This window comes from Meriones unguiculatus, chromosome 6 (assembly GCF_030254825.1).
Source record: "Meriones unguiculatus strain TT.TT164.6M chromosome 6, Bangor_MerUng_6.1, whole genome shotgun sequence".
NCBI classification, from domain to species: Eukaryota; Metazoa; Chordata; class Mammalia; order Rodentia; family Muridae; genus Meriones; species Meriones unguiculatus.
In genome coordinates this window covers 98,043,880-98,064,194 of record NC_083354.1, presented here as the reverse complement: position 1 = coordinate 98,064,194, position 20,315 = coordinate 98,043,880, and the positions used below count along the sequence as shown (strand labels likewise).

The 20,315-nt window shown below is 37.0% G+C and overlaps 1 protein-coding gene across 16 annotated transcripts in view; it reads left to right on the top strand.

Moving 5' to 3' along the window:
• The window catches only part of Ralyl (RALY RNA binding protein like), a 755,733-nt gene that overhangs the window by 146,410 nt on the left and 589,008 nt on the right, over positions 1 to 20,315 (top strand). For 4 of the 16 annotated variants that reach the window (XM_060385777.1, XM_060385768.1, XM_060385774.1 and 1 more), the window contains one exon: positions 10,461 to 10,538. The exons of the other annotated variants lie outside the window; for them this stretch is intronic. The gene's annotated coding sequence lies outside the window, so the exon portion shown is untranslated. The remainder of the gene's footprint in view (positions 1 to 10,460; positions 10,539 to 20,315) is intronic. 16 annotated transcript variants of the gene reach the window in all.

Here is a 20,315-nt window from a genome sequence, read left to right as displayed (position 1 = left end):
AACTGGTGCTGTTTGCATGCATTTGTGATGTAGATTTGTGATAGTCAAAGAAACAGACTACTCATAGACTAGTGACTGTCTAAAGCATTTTAATACTAAATTGTCTTAATTCATAAATCCAATTAAGTCGTTTCCTTCCCCTTTCAATTTTTCCTCACCTTTTTTTGTCTTGTGACTGAAGCTTGCTTACATACAGATTTATACCTGAAAGAAAACAAACTCTGGGTAGTTTTGCACCTCAGAGACATTTGCTACTGTCATTTCTTAACAATTCTGTGTCTTACTTTCCTTGCTTAGAATCAGACGCACCAACAACTCCACAGATGCTAGGGTGTTGATTCACTGGGGCTGCTACAGGATTATTAGTTTCCCTAGTCCCTGCTACTTGTTTTCACTCCCAGGAGAGCACAGTCAAACTTTTGGAGCATATCCCACTCAGGGATTCTGGCTTCCAGCCACTGTGGCTGCTGTCCTGATTATGGATGTTGAATCCAAAATTCTATTACTGACATGCCTAACCATATAGCTTACAATGTGATTTCAGCAGGACATGCCCTGACTTATGAAGGCCCTAGTTACTCTGTACCTGTCACTCTGACATGTCCTCTGGTAATCTTGATTCCATTATACTGAAACACATTGTGCATAAGTACTTCACCCAACCTTCACTCTTTTCATTGTGGTGTCAGGATTGCTGTGGCAGTAGGAAACGAGAGCTATTTCTTTTAATATTTTGCATGTCACCTTTCTGTAGGGCTCTTCTGTAGAAGAGTCCCCTCTGCTGGTTTTTCTATTGTCAGGTGAGGTTACAGTTCTCATTCCAAATTTATCACCATCAAAACATTATGTCTTCTTTTAATCTTCAAGCCATGCTACTATCCAATGTTCTTTATGTCTTAGCTAATTTCTTCTGTGGAATTTTAGATTTATTCTCTTCTTTGATTATGTGAGGTACTTTCTCCTGACAGCCTCTGTCTGGTTATATCACTACTTAGAATGGTGTTACTGTCCCAAGCTCAGTCCTCTGATGTCCTCAATTCTGCTGGCTTCTGACATTTTTTCTTTCTGCATTCCAGGGGCAATTTTGGTCTTGGAAAATGTCAACTCCATATGATGTCTCTTTCTGTAAAGCATTTATGAACATAGACACATCTATTTATTTAACTTGTGTGGCAATGACAGAGTAGAATAGTTGTCACATGACTTGTAGGGCCCACAAAGCAAAAGGGAATTTCTGTCTGACTCTTCATAAAAAGAAATTATTGCTAGGCAGTGGTGGCACATGCCTTTAATCCCAGCACTTGGGAGGCAGAAGGAGGCAGATCTCTGTTCAAGGATCTCTGTCCTTTGTTCATGGACAACCTGGTCTATTGAGAGAGTTCAAGGACAGCCTGGGTTACACAGGAAAAAAAAAGAAAGAAAGAAATTAAGAAAGAAAGAAAGAAAGAAAGAGAGAGAGAGAGAGAGAGAGAAGAAAGAAAGAAAGAAAGAAAGAAAGAAAGAAAGAAAGAAAGAAAGAAAGAAAGTTTCCTCCTCCACAGTGATTACTTTTTGGAAATGTCATAGCAATTGAAATCCTTTAGCAGTGGCAGCAGCTTTCTTATTTTTTATATCTTGATGACATATGTGTCTATATTCTTATTTTAACATAGACCATGCTTAGAGATTTGAACGTGAAAGACTTTAGAATGCAAGCACTGTGATAGTTTGTTTACCACAACCAAGAAAAGCATATCAAAGGAGAAATTAAAAGGGTTGCCCCAAAAGTATTATTCAATGTGTTTTGTTCTTTTGTTGAAATAAATTTCAAACATGTGTATAGTGAATTATTCTTGTCCTCTATACTCTGTTATCTCCTTCACCCTCATAAACCCACCAATGGTCCTACCCCACCTAGTTCCTTTCTCACATTCATGTCTTTTTGTTTTGTTTTGTGAACTGCTAAGAGAAGTATCCATTGGAATACTGTGTTTTTTTTTTCAATAAACACAGGCAGAGGACAATGATTGTCCCTTCTTTAGAAGCCATCAGTACGTAATAGGTCAGCAGTAAAGGGTAGAGGCCCATGAACCCTTGCCCCATCAATGACTAAGGAATGCCAAGTTGAACGTTAAGCTACCCTAGTGCACGCAAAAAAAAAAAAAAAAAAAAAAAAAAAAAAAAAAAACTGCTGCAAAATAATGTTTCTTCAGGGTCCATCTTGCCTTGAATAATATACATCTGCATTCCTTCTACTTCTTCTTTCATGTTCTGTGAGCCATAAAAAGAGTGGTATACATGTCCTGTTTAGAGCTAAGCATTCAACCATCATTTCTTTTGTGAATATTAAGCAACTGCCAATCACTGTACTTACCTCTGTTCAGTTTGTAGAAGAAAGCTTCAATGATGAAAGCTAAGAACAGCATTTGTCTGAGGGCATAAACGTATTTAGAATGTAGTTTGTTGCCTTGTAAATTGGACTAAACAACACTGCATTTTCTCACTGGGCTTATGATACCTCCTATTCCAACATTTTTTTCTTTTTTACTAGGTCTATAAAAGTTAAATAAAGAAGTGATTTAAAAATGGAAGTTAGAGCCATCACAAGCAGAGGTATTTCTAGAGGAGGGAAAGGACAACAACACTTTTAGACGGCAATTTGCAAGGGCTTTGGTTACTGTTTTAATAATTTCTTACGTCTGTCTTATTTATGCCTCATCCTTCCAATATTGATTGTGGGGAATTACACTGTCTATATTGACTGTCATTCTATTCCAGTGGGAAATGTTACAGGGCAGCCCTCTAGACCTTGAGAATTGCTGGACAACTGCAGAAAACTTCTAGGATGGTTCATCATTTCTGGAACTAGTAATCTGTCAGTTTTCAAAATGATGTCTTTTTAAAACTGAGTCATCTCAGGTTCTCTTAACCCAGAAGCTTTTGAGGAGCTCTTCATGAAGTTGTCATATGATCTTAGTCCATCCAGAGTGAGCACCATTCATTAAGCCGACATGAATCTGACACACATTGTGCTTCAAATAATTACTGGCTAGTGCATTTCTTTTGTCCTCCGTAAGCTCCAATTTCACATGTCAACAACAATCACTTTGGAGTGTTATATTTGTAGATTTAAGAAAAGGGAAAAAGAATTCTTGCCTTGGCAAATGTGCTCTTGAGATATAATGCCTTAATTCCCACACTCTTCCTTTTCTGTTTCTCATATTACCATTGTTTACTAAAATATGTTTTAATCTTGTTTTCTTCGTATAATTCTTTTTCATAGTTATAAGATCATTTCTCGTATAATATTAAAAACTATGATTCATTAAATGAGCATACTGTCTTAGAACTCCAAAATTGCCCACAGTGACTTAACTGTCCATCAGTTCCATGGGTTTTAAAAGACAACTATGCTATAGAAGTACACATTCCTTTGGGCATTATAATCTAATCAGATGTTTTTAGATGCAGCCCTAATTTTTCTGAATTACTGCAAGACAGATTTTTAAAAGCACTACTTCATAATTGAAATTTGAAAAACAAACTAGCAAATCAGGAAAAGGGCTATTTTTAGGACTATGTAAAAATGTTGTGAAAACCATGAATAAAGAGATCTAAAATTAAACAAATATATGGACATTCATTCCAGAGTAAAGACACAAGGATTAATAAAGACATGAAGACATGTGAGCCTCATTAGACTAAAAGAAATGAAAATTCAAGGTATTATGACACACTAATGATCTTTTACTGCAAAGTGAATAAACACTATCTCCACTATTTCTAGGGTTTAAAAAAATCCAAACTGGTATAGCCTGTTAACAGAAGTGTAATCTTTCATCTTGCTGGTTGGGCTAGAGATATTCTGTATTTTAAGCATTATGCTATTATCACACTCACTTTAGTAATTTTGAAGTAGTTTATGCTAAAGGAAACAAGAGCATAAACATACTTATAGAAATGTCCTTATCACAGCACTGCTGATACTACTGATGATAAAAACGGGAACTACCAACATTATCATCTGAGAAATCAGCTGAGAAATGGCAAAATATTATGTGCTGCACATGATACAATGGGTATGAGTCAGTTAATACAAATAACAAAAATAATAGCATTTTGTTATTTTTACAATTTTCTTTGTTTCCTGTATAGCATACTGTATATATATCCAGGCTCTAATTTTTGTGTGTCTCTGAAAGCTGTCATCCTACAATTAGACTTGTGAATGTTTCACCCAACATTCATTTTCTTTCTCACTTTCCCTTCAGATTGTGGCTGATAATCTATTTGTGGCATGAAATCCACACAATGGGTAGTAACCAGTAACCCTTTTAGTGCAAAGGGCATGCATGAATAAGAGATCAGAAATTATGCGCTTGAGGAATTTTATTGAAGTCTAGGAAATTATAAACTGAACTTTATTTGTACTCATTTAAGACTGGAGACCTGTGAGAATATTGGAGGACAGCTCTCTATGCTGTTAAAAATTATCAGAACGGTGGAAAATTATTTGATATGTTCTCCCCTAAAGAAGAACACCTCTTCTGTTCCCAGCTTAAGTTGCCTGTAGTTCTTTTTGTAGGGCTGAGGCCTCATAAGCCTTTCTCTTTCCAGTTAGGCATGTCCATTGATGTCATCCCTGTTCAGACCACATTTGGGCAGTTATGCTGGTGAGACCATGAGTATAGCTTTAAATTTTACCAGTAGGCACAATCTCAACGCTTTTTCCCTGACCCTCTGGCCTTTTCAATCTTTCTATCCCCTCTTCTGCAATGCTTCCTGAACCTTAGTTGTGAAAGTGTTTTGTAGATGTGTCTGTTAGTACTTTCAAAAGATCAGCTCTGAAAACATGCATTATACAGGCAGAACAAGTTATATGTAAGAAAATATATGGATATCCATAGACATATATGCATGCAATAACAGAAGCAGGGTATTTAGGAGGGTTTGGAGGAAGGACAGGGAAAGAAGAAATGCTATATTATAATCTTTAAAAAATGTGTGGCCTTATTATTAAGCCAGTAACCAATAAGATGATATTTGAGATTAGAAATAGCATACTCTTATGTTGTCTAATTGTACATGTAATTATGAATATCTTGACTCCTACTATAGCATTGAATTTATATACTAATCCTCATATAATTTAGATCAAATAAAGTTTAATGGTACATTTTTAAATAATTGCTGCTGGGTTATCATTGAGTATTTTGTAAACTAAAGCTACATATCTTTCTTGAAGCCATTCTCAAACAGTTCATAAAAGTTGGTCTTCAAGGTTCGAATGTTATGTTCCCAGCAGTCTGATTAGAGGGATCTAAGAAGACATTCTGAATAAGAAAATCCTATCTCATTGCCCGTGTTGATTCATTTTCTCATACTTGTTATTGAAATAAATTCAGTAAGCAGTATAGAATAAAGTTAGTATACAAGAGTATATAATTGATTTATTTTCCCATAACAATAACAATGTTCATAGAAACTGTAAAATGAATAAAGCATATCTTTAATTGATCAAAATATCTTAATCAAACTCATATCTTTCATCATTGCTGTTATACAAATCATGAGAAATTTATAAATTTATAGACTTTGCAAAACAGGCATATACTGTCTATTCAAATCATATGAAATAATGTTCATGTCTTGGAGCTTTACCAGGCCACAGAGAAAGACGATACAGCCACTACTGATGAGACCTTATAGACTAGTATCAAGGGAAGAGGAGGAGGACCTCCCTTATTAGTGGACTGGGGAAGGGGCCTGGATGGGAAAGAAGGAGGGTGGGATTGGGAGGAGAGGGGGGAGGGAGGTACAGGGGGGATACCAGGTAAATAAACTGTAATTAATAAAAATAAAAATTATTACTTAAAAAGGTGGTTTATATACATACCCCAAAATAACAGCCCTATTCTAACAATGATTTGGGGTTCTTAGATCACACGTACATTGATTTGTTTTTTCCTTCTGTATCATTTGGGAGTTTTTCTGTCTCACTGCCTGCTTCAAGCAACAAATTTTCATGTAATACTTCATCTTAGCATGGCATAGGCAAGGACTTCTGTGTAAAGAAGACAGTTTGTAAAACTGCCGTTTTTATATGTCATGTAACACTTCTTTGAAATGCATATGCCTGGTTTCCTATCACACAGCTTTATTTTATTGAATTCTCAAGCCTCAGTTCTCAATAAAATAAAGGTAAAAGGGAAGTCAAAGAAAGCATAGATCAAGAAAGGGTTATAAATGGTTCAAACCATTTTCATACATCACACAGTTTCTGATCCAAAATTAAATGCAGAATAGGATAGGACTTATGAATGTAAAAATTAGAAATGAAAAATTACCTGTTTGTATATGTAAAAAATAATAAAATAGAAAACAAATAACTAGACTATCAATAAGGAGACAAGGTAACAATGAGAAATCTTATTCATATTCATATTTATATCATTTAAAGAAGATCATTATTAATAGTGATTTACTTCTCAAGACTCTCCCTTTTTAAAGTCTTCAAGTTTAATATTCTTTTTTTAATTATTTTTATTTTTATTAATAACAGTTTATTTACTTTGCATCCCCCCTGCAGCTCCCTCCCTCTTCCCCTCCCAATCCCACCTTTCCTATGTATTCCCCAACTGTGCCCCTCCCCCAGTCCATTGATAAGGGAGGTCTTCCTCCCCTTTCCTCTGATCCTAGTCTATCTGGTCTCATCAGGAGTGGCTGCATTGTCTTCCTCTGTGGCCTGGTAAGGCTGATCCCTCCTCTGGGGGAGGTGATCAAAGAGCAGGCCAATCAGTTCCTGTCAGAGACAGTCCCTGTCCCCATTACTATGAACCCACTTGGACACTGAACTACCATGGGCTGTAGTATCAGTCTCAGAAAAGACCCCTGTGCCCAGACTTTTTGGATCGGTTGCTCTCCTTGTGGAGCTCCTGTCCTCTCCAGGTCTTCTTTGATAAGATTCCCTGCACTCTGCCCAAAGTTTGGCTATGATTTTCAGCATCTGCCTCCATACCCTGAAGGGTAGAGCCTTTCAGAGGCCCTCTGTGGTAGGCTCCTTTCCTGTTCCCTGTTTTCTCCATCCTCCAATGTGCATCCTCTTTGCTTTTCTGAATGAGGATTGAACATCTTAGCCAGAGTCCTCCTTCTTGATTAGCTTCCTTAGGTGTACAGATTTTAGTATGTTTATTCTATATTATATGTCTAATATCCACTTATGAGTGAGTATATACCCTGTGTGTCTTTCTGGTTTTGGGATACCTCACTCAGGATGATCTTTTCCAGTTCCCACCATTTACCTACAAATTTCATGATTTCCTTGTTTTTTTACTGCTAAGTTATATTCCATTGTATAAATGTACCACAATTTCTATATCCATTCCTCAGCTGAGGGACATCTGGGTTGTTTCCAGTTTCTGGCTATTACAAATAAAGCTGCTACAAACATGGTTGAGCAGATGTTCTTGTTGTATACTTGAGTGTCTTTTGGATATATTCCAGGGAGTGGTATAGTTGGATCTTGAGGAAGCGCTATTCCTAGTTGCCTGAGAAAGTGACAGATTGATTTCCAAAGTGGTTGTACAAGTTTACATTCCCACCAGCAGTGGAGGAGGATTCCCCTTTCTCCACATCCTCTCCAACATGTGTTGTCATATTCTTAAAGCTCTGTTTCTATGTTGCTTGGTGCTATCTGCCTGGTCACCATTAGTAGAGGATCCCACTATAGAGAAAGATTACTGGAGTATGTGTAAATAATGGCAGTAGAAACAAATCCCTGTAGGACATTCTGAGCATTCAGAAGAGAGCTGGGTAGAGGGAAGTTGACATCTAATTAGACAGAGATCCATATCTCAACATTGACTCATAAAACTTAGAAAAAACTCCTGGGTGGTTTGCCTCACATAGTAGATACATTCAGATATCTACTATGATACCTGAATGTACTTGGTCATGGATATAGATGATCTACTGTTATTCAATTCTTGCGAAAGCCAGAACTTCCAAATGTGCATAAGCAGCAGAATTAGTGGTGAGTATGACATGGAAGAACAGACATGCTGCTTTAGATTGTGGTTCTGTTTGGTTGCGTATTTTCTTCTCTTTCTACTTTCACTTTTTTGAACCTTAAGGGAAAAGCTTTGATTTATTTTTTATTCCCAATTTGCAGCATTTGTTTTTGCCAAGGAAAGTCTCATAACTAAATTACCATTCACACCTAGCTTTTTTGTGCATGTGCTGGTCACTGAACAGCATTCTGTTCATTGTCTGATCATCTTTGGTGTGATGATGAATGACAACATAGTGAAAGTACTTTTTTAAAACTCTGAAGTAGATGCTCTGTCATAGAACTGGTTTTCTTGCAAATCAAATATTTTTAGGCACCAAGGCAACTATTTTGATTGAAAATTGAATGTAGTCTTAGCAAGTTATCAATCTAACAATGAAAAAAAATACATGCATTTAGACACTTTTAAAAAATGTAGGAAGGGCTCAGATAAAATCTATTGACTTTGATTTTAAAATAATTATCAGTTTCCCATTAATAGCCCATAACTATTTTCCTTTCATTCTGTTTGGTTGAACCAGCAGTGAGTACCCTTCTCATGCAGGTGGATATTGTAGAAGTTCAGGAATGACACACAGTGTGTGAGATGAGATTGATTTTCTTAAGATCTTACAGAGCAGGTAATATGGAAGTTCGAGGCTACATTTCTTTTCTGTTTTTCCCTTTCCTTCCCTCTAGGTCCTCCCTTTATACACCCCTTGTTCTCTTTCAAATTCATGGTCTCTATTTTCATCAATTTTTGTTATAAACATATATGTAATTGTACATACATATGTATTCCTAATTTAACCTGCTTGATATGTATAATGCTGCTTGTGTACATGTTTTCAGGGTTGGTCATTTGGTATTAAATAACCAGCTAGTGTTCTCACCCCTGGGGAAGACTATTTTTCTCACTCTTCATCTTTCTTAGTTGCCTATAGTTATTTGTGTAGGATTGAAGCCTTGCGGGGCTCTCACCGCCCCTCCCCATCCATTTTAGCATCTCTTGTTCTTGTCTTTGTTCAGTTAATGCTTATGCACTCATGTTGGTGGGACTTTATGGGTGTAGCTTCTAAGATTCCTAGAAGACACATCTCAAAGAAAACTCCCTGATCTTTAGGCTCCTACATTCTTTCCACCCCCTCTTCCTCAGTGTTCCCTGGAGCTTAGGTGCAGGGGTTCTTTTGTAGATGTATCCATTGGAACTAGGCACCATAACTCTGCATTTTGATTGGTTGTTCTCTTCTGTAATGGTCTCCATATGTTGAAAAGAGAACTTCCCTTGATAAGGTTGGATACTATACTTATCTGTATAAGGACAAATATTTAATGTTTTAGAGATTAGGCTGTCTTAGTAAAGTGGTGATTGTAGGTTCTCTACAAGATACATAACTTTTCTAGCCATGGGTTGTTACCTAGGTTTCTACTATTAAGTGAGCAGGATTTTCCTCTTGTTGAGCAGGTTTTTTTTTGTGTGTGTGTGTGTGTTAAAAACTTATTTTCTTTACTCTTATTTTGTGTGTTTTGTGTGTGTGTGTGTATGTGTGTGTGTGTGGTGCGTGCATGTGTGTATCTGTCTCTGTGTGTGTTTGTGTGTGTGTTAAATTTAGGTTCCACAGGGAGGCCAGAAGATGTTAGTTCACCTGATGGCTACAGTTAGCGGCAGTTGAGGGCTGCCTGGTATAAGAACTGGGAATCTTAAGTCTTCTGTAAGAGAAGCACACATATTCTCTTAACTGCTGACCCATCACATTAGCCCTCAATTTGCTTTATAGTTCATGGATTCTGTGTGGACATCAGTAGGCGAGTAGGCAAGTATTTATTTAATCTATCCACAATTTTCTAGAACCAGTTATCTCTATGCTGGCTTTTAATAGTATAAGGACACTCAGATTTTGAGAAACACTGAATTGCTTCTTAGATGATGCATGTGAATTCATCAAGCCTGACAGAAAAATTCTTATTTATTTATAAATAATTAAATATTGATTATTGGTAACAGATGTGGTCCATGTAGAAGAAGTTTTTTTAAGCTCTCTGTTGTTATCAGTATCACAAAACATATTTTAACTCTGTCTTTCCTACTTTCACTTTTATCCTCTAATTATTACTGTTTTAATGTAGAGTTTGTTCTTTTTAGTATCATTTGTATTCTGAAGTAACAATTGTTTAGGCTGACATGTTTTCAATGACCTGACAACCTCTCTGTGAACTCCAACCTTTTAGGGGTTCCCCTATAGCCAGTGGTGCTACCCAGGAGAGTGAGCCTTTACTTCAGGGATGTTTGAGGACATTGATGATACAACTGTCAGTACCTATTTGTACTGGATGTTACAGTTGGAAAGGGAACAATTTAGAATACTGACTGTTCTTTACTTACTGTGTGCTTTGGAAATTCTCTTACCTCTACTTCTCCTCTTTTCCTTGTTAGTCTTGGTTCTGAACACCTTAGGAGAAGAGTCTGATAAAGAAGGAGAAAAGTACATTTCACTCTTGCTGTGAACACTTAGTAAGTACTCTGTCACTGGGATATGATACCAGTGTGTCTCTCTTTTATTCTGTATGTCTAAACATTTTCTACCCACAGTTGAAAATGAGCCACTAACACAGCAGCAGCTGTCCCTGAGTGCAGACAGTGAGGACTGCCCTTTATAAAGTCCATGACAGGCCTGGGCCAGTGAACTGAAGAGCTGAGCAGAAATGATGCTCACTTACCATTTAGGTGAGCTCTGGAGAGCAGGTTCTTCATATACAGAAACAGGATCACTAAGTTAAGAGAGATAAATGTAGCCGCTAACACATGCACACTGATTGGTCTTTGACATCATAATCCTTTCTTGTGAGGGGATCTGTGTTTTATCCATACATTCAATCACTATCATCTGTCTGTCTTCTCTCTCTCTCTCCTTCTCTCTCTCTCTGTCTTTCTCTTTCTCTCTCTCTCTTCCCTATCTACTTGTTTAATTTAGGTTTTTTACTATATACTTAGCAATTATCTATGCTTGATAAATTTTGAAAAAGGTCAATCCAATCAATTAGTGCATTTTAAGACTTTTATTTTTTAAAAAATTTTCAGACAATATATTTTTTATTTTATTCTTACCTCTTCATCACTCCTCCTAGATTCTTCTGCTCCCTACTCACTCAACTCCATGTTCTCTGTCTTAAACAAAAGCCTAAAATGGAATTTAAAAACTAAAAATCCCATTGAGACAAAAATATACCAAAAACAAAATGAAAAAACAAAAATAACAGAAAAATATGTAGTCCACTTTGTGTTAGCCAATTACTACTGCGTATGTGGTCTTCCCTGGAGTATAATTGATACACTCAGTGTCACTCTATTGGAGAAAACTGACTTTACTCTTCCCTGAAGCTATCAATTGAAAATAGTTTCTTGGTTAAGGGTAGGAGTTGGTGTTTACCTCCCCTTTTCAGTGATGGGGTTTTGTCTACTTTGAACTTGTATGCTGTCCCAGTGTCTATGAACTCAGATCTGAATCAGCCTTGTTATGTCTGGAAGATGTTGTTTCACTGCAGTCATCTGACACCTCTGGCTCTTAATCTTTCCAATTCCTCTTCCATATATATTCTTGAGCCTTGAGAACAGGGAAGGGTGGGTGAGAGAAACGTCATTTCTGGCTGAGTACTTCAATGTCTCTTTCAAAATAATTTTAAGTGTGGACCTCTGTGTTAATTTTCATCTACTGAAAAAAGAAGCTTCTCTGATGTGGGGTGAATGATATACAGTGATCTAGGGGAGTCATTTTATTGTTATGTTCCTTTAGCAGACTATTAGCATAGGTTTTATCCCTTGGGCCAATGACCTATGTAGTCTCAGATTCTTGGCCAATTTAACAATGTTGGGTTGGAGCATTCTCTCCCCCATTATATGTCACCTCCATTTAAATTCTTATCATATATGTATATATTTTAAGAAGCATCTACAATACTAGGTCTCTATGTAGCTTTTCAAAAGGACTTCAGGGTAGTTGTCCCTCCCCATATTCCATTTATGTGTGATGGATGGATTCTCAAAAGAATGGAGGTAGCCTAGACAGAAAGGCTGAAACAGATGGCGTATCAGAAACGTGATGGTGGTTCTGGAGCTACACCATGAGACCTAAGTGTATAGACAGTGGCTAGAGGGACCAGTTGTCTTTTTCTTAAAAGCTTGAAATTCACGTCACACATGTTATTTCCACAAGTGTCTGAGTGCATATTTGACTTAGTTCAATACTGTAAGGAAATTTAAAGTTACATTATTTTTCTGATGATGTTTCCATCTTATTATAGTTACTATAGAAATTGCATTAATAATGCTAGCTCATTCAGTGAACCTACCATCAGAATTGAGTGTGGTTCCCTGGCTTTGTATTTGAAATAGTAGTCTTTCTTTCTTTCTTTTTTAACAGAGATACTGAGTGTTGTATATTCAAATATCTTTAAAGAAATTTTTAATTCAGTATTGAGTGAGAAGAAGCTACAGAAGATTATTCATCCATGTAGACACAATTACATTGTGGAGGATAATGGATTTGTGTTATTCTTAATGTCTATACATGGCTACAGTGAGACTGAAATTGTTTTTATAACTTTTCAGTACATTGAACGAAAGAAAAGTATGACAGCAGAGAGCATCTGATAAATTAAATGTGACATGTTTTTTATCCATATAAAATGGTTTCTGAGCAGCTGGTAATTGTGAATATTTCAGCAGTCATTTTTGATGTGGAATGCTTCTTCTGTGTTCAACACTAATGAGTTGTGAGTTGTACTTCATCAAATTGACAGTTTCCTTACTTTTGTAAATAGGCATGTGATACACCTGGTAAACGCTTGGGAAAGATTTCCCACTCACCTTTTAAATGCATGAATATTTTCTTTTCTGTATGATTTTGTACATGTCACCATCAACTTTTCCTTAAAGGGGGGAGGGGATAATATAAAGAAAGGATGACATTCACTAGCATTTGCTAAATCCCAAATGTCATGGCGGGTACTGTAATAACTTATATACAGCTGGTAATTATCACAACTCACTTGAGCGCAAAAGAAAATGTGAAACTATTCCTTGTTAGAATTGTAAACAGGAGTGTGGGAAAGCTGTGGATTTCATAAACAGCGTCAGTATTAAGTTTGTGTTTGTTACTCTAAAAAGTTTGTTATTTTAAGGATAGCATGACACCTTCAACTCTTCCATCATTTACAGCTTTTATTAACACTTTTAAAAATATAAGCATTAACTATAGTCATAGGTGTTGTGGCATATTAATATTTACTATTAATTTATCTTTTAATTAAGAGCAGCAGTTATTCCAAACCCAGCTATATACCCAAATCACCACACAGGGACTAGGATTTATTTAGTTAACCTAGAGCACAATGCTGGACAATAGTTACTCCATCCTAAAACTCCAAGCCCACATAGTTTCTTACCATTCAGATTTTACCCATTATACTTGCTTTTAGTCATATCTTAGTTCCAGTTCATCTTTCCTCCTGGTTCCAAGACCCTCCTCATTATTCCAAGTCTTGGTATACAGATCTCTCCCCTCCTTCTCATACTGGCTTCCTACTCCTCTCTGGACCAGGATGTCCCACCCTATTCTCTCCATTGCTCAGCATTGGGGCTGGTTGTTTTATTAACAACACAGAGAACAAACAGTAGCGTGTTTACACAAACTTGAGACAGGTGATGCTTAGAATAAGCATCAAAATGCAATGTCTGGATTGAAACCAGATGGCTGGGTAGAGAAATCAGCATTTGAATGAACAACAGTACATTCCACAAGAATATTATACCAACCCTTATGAAACAAAATTTGCCCACATTTCCATTTTATTTATCAGGAAAGTTACATAGACAAGAATCCACAGAGTGGGGTGTTCGTTTTTATTTTATTTTACTCATTTTTAAATAAGCATAGAAAGTAATGGCTTTCATTTCAACAATTCTGTATGTCATTCATTTTTGCAGTCTTCCTTTCCCATCTCTTGCCCCATCCTTCTACCCCTTTAAATGTTTTTTTTTTTTTCTTCTCTACAGGAGCACCATACACCCATCATGTTAAATGTGTGTGTGTATGTGTGTGTGTGAAAAGGAAGAGTGTCAAATCAGAGTGGAGGTCTTTAAAGAATGGGAGAGGAGTTAAAAATAATAACATAGGCAATAATGCTCATAACTCAGTTGAAGGCCATCTTCCCAAAGACATCCACTGTAAGAAAAGCAAGGCTCTAACTCGTGAATTGTGAGGTGTCAGCACAGTAAAACATAGGGCCCAATAATTGTCTAAGGGTTCTATATTGTTTGAGATAACAGAGTAATAATGAACACACCACTCCAAAATTTTTAGAAGCAACCTGAAATCCTCAGTATTAAGAGGAATGAGTTTCTAAGGTCTAAGAAATCACTGCAGTAGATGTTTATTTTCAAGTGATGGTGAAAAACAAAGCCTCTGTTCCATCTCACTGTTATAGACAAGCACCTGGTTTTGCTGCCAGTCCAGTCACTGCTGACTTTGGCACAGTGGGTCTAGCTAGCCAGAAAATGTGACGTTGTGCATTTCCTCTGCATCCCTGAATGATAGTTTGTAAGGTCTAGTGGGACATTCTTCTGTCTTCCTTTGGTCTAGCAGTCTATCATAGAAAAATAAATGGTTGGTGTGTGGGTATTCGTATTTTTGTGGCTGTGTATTGCTCCTTTGTGTACTCTCTGGACAAGCACAGTTCCAGTAAAGCATTCAGCTTTGGCTACTATTGAAAATCTGAACTAGAAGTCATGGCAGAATTATGCAAAATTGTTTTCCTCAAGTGCACAGAAACTATGCAAAGTAATAGACTACTCAGACATTGATCATGTGGTGGTCATCAGAGAGGCAAAGAATTGAAATTATTTTATAAATAGGGGAATCATTATATTGATGTTGTGAATTCTGGTGTTAAGGCATAATTTCTGCCAAAGGTGTGTATTTTAAAGTTCTATAGACTACTCTGTACAGAAATTCAGAGAAAATCCCCTTACAGAAATGTACAGAGGATATTTACTGTTGATAGGCTTATATTCCTAGCAAATTATATTCATAATGGTATGATATATTAGTTCTCTTGGCCTCTTACAATCTGTGGGATTTTAGCAGACCTTCCCCAGCACAGATAAGCTGTGCTCTGCTTGCTGAGAGTATTGGATACAAATCCATTGCACTTTGAAAAGCATAGATTTATCAGTCCTGACACTGAGGCCTTTCTTCCTAGCTCAGCAATGACTCACCCAAATAATGTAAAACTGGAAAAACAGCACTCAGAGTACTCAGTCTTGCATCCTACAGAGGAACATTGTAAAGCTGTCTGTGAACTAATTCTGCATCCCTTTATTATTGTTTTCTTTTTCTTAATTCTCCATTGCTAGAAGAACGCTATAAAAAGAAAGCTGTCGACAACCAGAATTGTTTTTAATTGAAGATAAGACAAGGTTACAGCTTAAATAAAAGGGTGAAGGTAAATGGAGGTGACAAACACTGAGACACAGCAGTTGTTTAGCTGTTGATGCACAGAAAAGGCCCAACTTGTCTAATTTGAAATAAATTGGCTTATAATTCTTTTTAGTGCTAAAAATAATTGTATTAATATGTCTTTTTAGAAGCTTTATAATTTAATATTTTTGAGAAATTTATATATCACTCCACCAGTTACCTGACTCCAAACCCCCTGGTGCCCCTTCTTCTCCCTTCCAAATTCATGACATCTTTTCCTTTAATTATTATTGTTATGCATACAAATATATTTACTTATATGTATATTTACATTTAAATATAAACATTTATAATTATATGTATATTTATATACATATATATGAATGGGTTAGTTTGTCGTAAAGATTGTATTGTCATTAATACAACCTTGAATAACTGAAATTTTAATTTCTAGAAGCATCTGTAAGAGTGTGGGTGGGGGAGATAGAAGTTGCATCCTCTGTAATACATGTTTTCTACTGCTTTCAAACCATGATCCCAGAGCAATGATAATTAAGTATGGGCAAAATAAGGCAGAAGAGAAGTAGTTGTAAATCTCCGAGTTGATGGTGGTCAACTTTGTTGTATATCAGCTAGAGACAGAATGATTTCACTTTGAATTTTAATAATTTTTTTTCTTCTCTGTTTAAAAATATGTTGATTTATTAAAAATACAGCACTCTAAATACTTTGTGTAGGAAGGCAGAGGCAGCAGGAGTAAGCGCCTAGCGCCTCGTCAGTTATCCTGATGGCTTTAAACTGCTTTTGGTATACATATTAAAGACATATTTTGTATCTTAAATTTATCTTACGTTTTTCCTTTTTATTATTATCATTTATTACGATTTATTCAATTTGTTTCCTGGCTATCCTGGCTGTGGCCCCCTCCCTCATCTCCTCCCAATCCCACTCTCACTCCCTCATCTCCAACTATACCCCTCCCATAGTCCACTGATAGGGGAGGTCCTCATCCTTTTCTGTTTGACCCTAGCCTATCAGGTCTCATCAGGACTGGCTGCATTGTCTTCCTCTGTGGACTGACAAGGCTGAACCCCCCTCCCCAGGGGGAGGTGATCAGAGAGCCTGCCAATGAGTTCATGCCTGAGAAAGTTCCCCCACCTTTTACTAGGGAACCCACTTGGAAACTGAGTCTATGGGCTATATCTGAGCCAGGGCTTTACGTCCGCTCCATGCATTGTTCTTGTTTGGGGTATTATTGTTTTCAGGGTCCCCAGGGTTCAGTTTTTATGGCTCTGTTGGTCTCTTCTTACTTTTTAATAAATTGTATTCATACATAATTATACAGTTCACAATAATGTTAGAATGGGTAAGCAATGTTGAATGATTAAAGATGTGCTCATTTGCATATCTGTTACCTTAGTTATCCATCACTTATTACACCTATCTTTGCTGCTTTCCACTGTGAACAATGTCTTTGTTACTTCACATCCACTCTGTAAAAGTATCCTTTTGCCTGTCTTCTTGGAGGCTTACTGCCTCTGTCTGCTAACCTAGGGCTAATCCTGGAAGCTTCTAGCCTCCTCGTAATCTAGGGGCCTAAAATGTTATCTGCGACTTACTCATTTGGTCTTTCCCTGTGTCTAGCTTGTTCTCTCTACAACCCGCCTCTGTAAAACTCTCCTGATAAAACTGTCTCTCATTAACACCCTCCTCTCCCAATTATCTTCTCTCTCCTTGCTCTTCTTGTGAAAGTTGGGCATATCCTATCGTTGACTTATTCTGTCAAATCTTTCTCTGGTTTGTCACTTTGACCTTCAATGAAATATCATTTTCAGACATCAAACATCAGTACTTCCATCTACAAACTAATTTTACCTTCATTGTTTTGAACTAAATGTGTATACTAAGGGTATATTTGTATTCCAGGCAGAGGGATTAAAAGTGTGTGCTACAGGGGTCTTTCCTGAGACTGATACTCCAACCAAGGACCATTCATGGAGATAACCTAGAACCCCTGCACAAATGTAGCCCATGGCAGTTCAGTGTCCAAGTGGGTTCCATAGTAATAGAAACAGGGACTGTCTCTGACATGAACTGATTGGCCTGCTCTTTAATCACCTCCCTGTGAGGGGGAAGCAGCATTACCAGGCCACAGAAGAAGACAATGCAGCCACTCCTGATGAGACCTAATTGATTAGGATCAGAAGGAAGGAAAAGAAGACCTCCCCTATCAGTGGACTTGAGTCGGGGCATGCATGCAGAGGGTGGAGGAAGGGAGGGATTGGAACGGGGAGGAGGGAGGGAACCACAGGGGGGATACAAAGTGAATAAAATATAATTAATAAAGAATTTTTTTAAAAAATGTGTGCTAAAGGAATGTCTGTATTCCAGCCAGAGTAGCAAGGTTGCTGGATTATAATCCCTCTACACCAACCCATGTTTCTCTCCGTTAATTTGATAGTGGCTAAAGGCTTGCTGTATATTGTTGCTATTATGTTTAAGTAAGTGCCTTGTATCCCTGATCTCTCCAATACTTTAAACATGAATAGGTATTGGATTTTGTCAAATGTTTAGATGCTCTTTCAGCATCTAAGGAGATGGTCATGTGGTTTTTCTCCTTCAGTTTGTTTATATGGTGGATTACATTGATGGATTTCTGAATATTGAACCACCCTTGCATGCCTGGGATGAAGCCTACTTGGTCATGGTAGATGATATTGTTTGTGTGTTCTTGGATTTGATTTGCAAGTATTTTATTGAATATTTTTGCATCAATGTTCATAAGAGAAATAGGTCTGAAGTTCTCTTTTTTTTTGTTGGGTCTTTGTGTGGTTTTGGTGTCAAGGTGACTATGGCTTCATACAATGAATTTGATAAGGTTCCCTCTGTTTCTATTTTGTGGAATAGTTTGAAGAGAATTTTAGTTAGCTCTTCTTTGATGGTCTGGTAGAATTCTGTACTGAAACCATCTTGCCCTAGGCCTTTTTTTGGAAGGGAGACTTTCGATGACTGCTTTTATTTCCTTGGGGGATATAGGACTATTCAGTTTATTTACCTGATCATGATTTAATCTTGGTAAATGGAATCTATCAAGAAAATTGCCCATTTCATCTAGATTTTCAAATTTTGTGGCATATAGACTATTGTAGTGAGATCTAATGATTGTTTGGATTTCCTCAGTGTCTGTCCTTATATCTCCCTTTCCTGATTTTGCTGATTTGGATGGTTTCTCTCTGGCTTTTAGTTAGTTTGTCCGTCTTGTTGATTTTCTCAAAGAAATGACTCTTGGTCTCAGTGATTCTTTGTATTGTTTTCCTTGTTTCTAATTCATTGATTTCAGTTCTGAGTTTGATTATTTCCAATTGTCTATTCCTCTTGGGTGCTTCTTTTTTTTCCTAGGACTTTTAGGTGTGCCATTAAGATGCATGTATGAGATGTCTCCAACTTCTTTCTTGAGGCATTTACTGCTATGAATTTTCCTCTTAGCAGTGCTTTCATTGTGTCCCATAAGTTTAGGTAAGTTGTACCTTCATTTTCATTGAATTTTAGAAAGTCTCTAATTTCTTTCTTTTCTTTTTTTTTTTTTTATATTTCTTCCCTGACCAAACTGAGTAGAGTTTGGTTTGAGTTTGAGTCATTGAGAAGAGAGTTGTTTAGATTCCATGTGTTAATTTTGTTATTTTTCTTGTTGTTGAAATCTTAGACCATGTTGGTCTTATAGGATACAAGGGATTATTTTGACCTTCTTGTATTTACTGAGGCTTGCTTTGTGCCAGACTATATGGTCAATTTTTGAGAAGGTTTCATGAGGTACTGATGAAGTACCTCCAAAGAAGGTATACTCTTTTGAGTTTGGGTCAAAAATTCTGTAAAAGTCTATTAGGTCCATTTGATTTAGGACCTCTGTAAGTGTCATAATTTCCCGATTTAGATTCTGTCTAGATGACCTTTCTGCCAGAGCCCCCATACAGAGTTGAATGGTTCTTGAGTTGGGAGTGAGGATTGAAAGAAAAAATTAATAAACCAACACACAACGCATGGGATCTTTCCTAGAGGGCTCTAGTAGACAGTAGTTGTCTTGCTATATTTCAATAATCCCTTTGTTGAGTCTGAGCAAAAGCAACTCAGTATAAGGAATGAATTCACAAGGAGGTCAAAACTTCTTTACCTGGATCACCTGTCTGTGTGATCCTCACACAAACAAAAGGTGTGTACTTAATAAGACATACCAACTGCTCTCTCAAACCAAAGGAGATAGACTCAGCAGCTTATCATTGACTCCACTGAGGCCAGGGTAAAAGCAATTTTTCCACTGAGTTCTAAATAACAAAGCAGCCTGACAGAGGAGAGGCTCCCAACATCTGTCCCTTGGTGAGAGTGGGGTATTGAAGTCTCCCACTATTTAGGTGTTGGGATCAATGTGCGATTTAAGCTTTAATAATGTTTCATTTACAAATGAAGGTGCTCATGTATTTGGGGCATAGATGTTCAGAGTTGTGATGTCCTCCTGGTGGATTTTTCCATTGATGAGAATGAAGTGCCCCTCCTCATATTTTTTGATTAATTTTGGTTGAAAGTTTATTTATCTGATAGGATAAAGGAGGATAGCAACCTCAGCTTGTTTTCTGGGTCCATTTGCTTGAAAAACGTTTTTCTATCCCTTTACTCTGAGGTAGTGTTTATTTTTGTTGCAGTGGTGTATTTCTTGGATGTAGCAGAATGTTGGATCCTGTTTCCACAACCATTCTGTTGGGCTGTGTCTTTTTATTGAAGAGTTGAATCTGTTGATGTTGATAAATAACGTTGACCAATGA